The sequence below is a fragment of the Ranitomeya imitator genome, chromosome 3 (genome assembly GCF_032444005.1).
Source record: "Ranitomeya imitator isolate aRanImi1 chromosome 3, aRanImi1.pri, whole genome shotgun sequence".
Taxonomy (NCBI): Eukaryota; Metazoa; Chordata; class Amphibia; order Anura; family Dendrobatidae; genus Ranitomeya; species Ranitomeya imitator.
In genome coordinates this window covers 259408633-259411548 of record NC_091284.1, presented here as the reverse complement: position 1 = coordinate 259411548, position 2916 = coordinate 259408633, and the positions used below count along the sequence as shown (strand labels likewise).

At 37.4% G+C, this 2916-nt stretch overlaps 1 non-coding gene across 1 annotated transcript; it reads left to right on the top strand.

The window, feature by feature from the left end:
- The first annotated feature begins 1395 nt into the window (after positions 1–1395).
- LOC138673227 (U6 spliceosomal RNA) lies at positions 1396–1504 on the top strand. Its single transcript, XR_011319887.1, has one exon. It is a non-coding gene; the product is annotated as a U6 spliceosomal RNA (small nuclear RNA).
- The last annotated feature ends 1412 nt before the right edge of the window (positions 1505–2916 follow it).

Genomic DNA, 2916 nt, shown 5'->3' with positions numbered 1-2916 from the left:
CACATCCTGCAAGCACATTTGCAGGATCCATTTTTTGCCCATAGCATCGGAGGAAAAAAGACGGAAGTGTGAAAGTAGCAATAGAAAGGCAATACTTTACTTGAATCTGAGGCTTATACCTATGCTTATGTTACTTGCTTATGCAGCTGCTTCTGTTATCATCAGTCAAATTTTATCCAATTTATATGTAGCCATAATATTACTGATGACTAGCCTGGATGCCTTATATTAGGTCCCACTTTTAAATTTATATTCATCAGGTATGTAACAAGTGCAGCATCAAATTATGTCAAGATTAGACGATAATAGTTTTCGGCCTTTACCCTATATTGTAATTTTTTTTAAAGCTTAAAATGAATATATAACATATAATATAACATAAAAGTGCATATAAATACTTGGCTAGTCAGTCAAAGAACAATCTTAAGGTGCTAAATCATTCCATACTTTAAATAGAAAAAATTGTCTATTTATTCATGAAATGGTAAAGAGGTTCCTTATATTACTAAACATAAATGTAAAATAAGACTGTGAACAATTTAATTATATTAGCAGTTTTTAAAGCTATTCTCATAATTAAATGTGCAAGCTGCATTCGGTCACAATAATCCATATTAATGATGTAGCAAAAGAATGTATGTGTTAGAGCTAGTGGAACGCACCGAGTAAATATAGATGTTTTTATTGTTATTGGTGCGATCGCAGCCTGGGGTCCACCGTGCAGGAGAACCTGCTGCTAGCAAACGGCGGCACTATATGGCGGTATAGACTAACTCAGTTAATTCACCAAGTAGCTGTGAAAGCAAAGCACTGTGCCCTGTTAGACTTCACAGAGGCACAGGCTAACTGCCCAAACAGAGAGCAGTCAGTGGTCACGCATGCACACAAACTACTCGCCGGAGGTGCCAGCATTCTAGGGGCTTATTTCAGCCGGGTCCCTGAACACACTCTTACGTGACCACACTGGTGCAAATCACATAACATGGAACAATACTAGTCTTAAATAGTTGCAGCACGTGCAGGACCTTCCTAGAAGGACCAATGAGAGGCTACCACAAAGCCAGAGCACCTACAGGACCTTCCTGAAAGGACCAATGGACTTAGCTGCAGTATCTGAACATGTGAGCCTCGATCTCCACTGAGAGATCTTACTCTGGGCATGCTCAGAACGAGAAAAGCAGGACTTAGTCCCAGAAGTGTCTGCTCGCCGCTGCCCAGCACTGGCTTCAAGGGCAGAAGCAGGAAAAGCAGCAGTAACTCTTTGTACAGAGTGGGACTGAGCAAGACGCTGGGACTGATGTCTCCGCTGAGCAGGCTCCACTGCGGCAGGAGAAGAATGGGAGATGGCCCGAGATTCCCTCTGTGCAGAGGCGGGAACTCGACCCCTAACAGTATGTTTTGCAAGTGTAGCACATATGCTAAAACTGGAATAATGCAGAGAAAGATTAGCATGACCTTTGCACAAGGATGACATGCATGTTTGTGTGAATGGTTCCATATTTTTCTCTAGTCTTTTTTGTTTACTTTCCCATTTTACCTATTTCCCATGTTTTTCAAGTCATTCCAGTTATCAGGATAACCTCACACCCAATTTCATTGATCATTCAATTTTCTTTTCTAATCATGTTTTGCTTTTTCTTGATTGTTAGCAGCTCATACTGAGAAATTGCACAACATCAGTGATATTAATAACATAAGGAGCATGTAACAACTTTCAAAGACTGAAATCCTCCCTGGCACTGTTTATATGCTCACTAACTGGAGGCCAGCTTAGTAGCCATGCGATGCCATTTTAACACCACATTAATAAATCGTTAAACAACATATTTTATAAATCATTTTTTCACAATGATAAAACAAACACCAACTTAAAATTATTATTTATGTATAATTTATTGTATATTTTATTTTTTTTATGCTGTAGAAGATTTTCAATAAGGGATTAATTTTACATTCCTCATCCCTGGTAATATGTAATTGGAAAATTTGACGTTACTGAACAGAAAAGCTTAATCGAGACATAATTTGAAGGTAAAGAATCTAGATTTGTATTACAATTATTTTGCTAGGGAAAGTAAATACCGCAACAAGTCACAGTCCATTCGTCTACATAATCACTAATTGTCAGTTGTTAATGTCAAACATAGGCAGCATTATGGAACAATAGCTGCGCTTACACCATCATAAACTTCAATCTTCAGTTGTCTTCTGTACATACCGTGGCAAATATAAACATAAAATAAGAAAATGACATGGTATTGAAATCTTTCAGGTTGAAAATATGATTCGCATTTATATTTAAAGTTTGTCGGTAATACAAATCTAATAAGATATTTTTAATATTATTGTAGTTGAAAATTGTAAAGAATAGGATATTTAAAAAAACTAGGCTCTCAAGGATCAGCATCTAGAATTTTAAGTTTGGATATCGAAATCTGAGGTTTTCATGTTTAACTATTCAACACGCTATGTAAAATAAATCATAGGGAGACACAAGGCTATAGCAAAGCGTAATTCTTCCACCGAGTAAAGAAAAAAGGTCCAGTCACAGAGTTACATGATCTAAATTCTAATCAAACATAATTTAAAGCATGTTTTATTTTGGCCTCTGGAGAAATTGTCCCCCCTTTCGCTTCTCCATGGCAACCAGTGTCTCATTTCAGAGATGTCATGCCACATTATCATCAGGCCAGCTCTCACACTCTCGCCTGACAAGTTCTCTTTTTCCCTTGTGACAACCTTTCCAGGCTTATGCTGTTTATTTTCAGTGTCAGATCGAGCACCACAGATTGAATGGAAAGCTGAACACTTGAATAAGAAGCATCACAACCTATTTGGTAATAAGAGATAATTTGTGAAGATATTTGCCTACATGTGTATCATCAATTTTCTGTATGATACATTCCCGGCATGTCA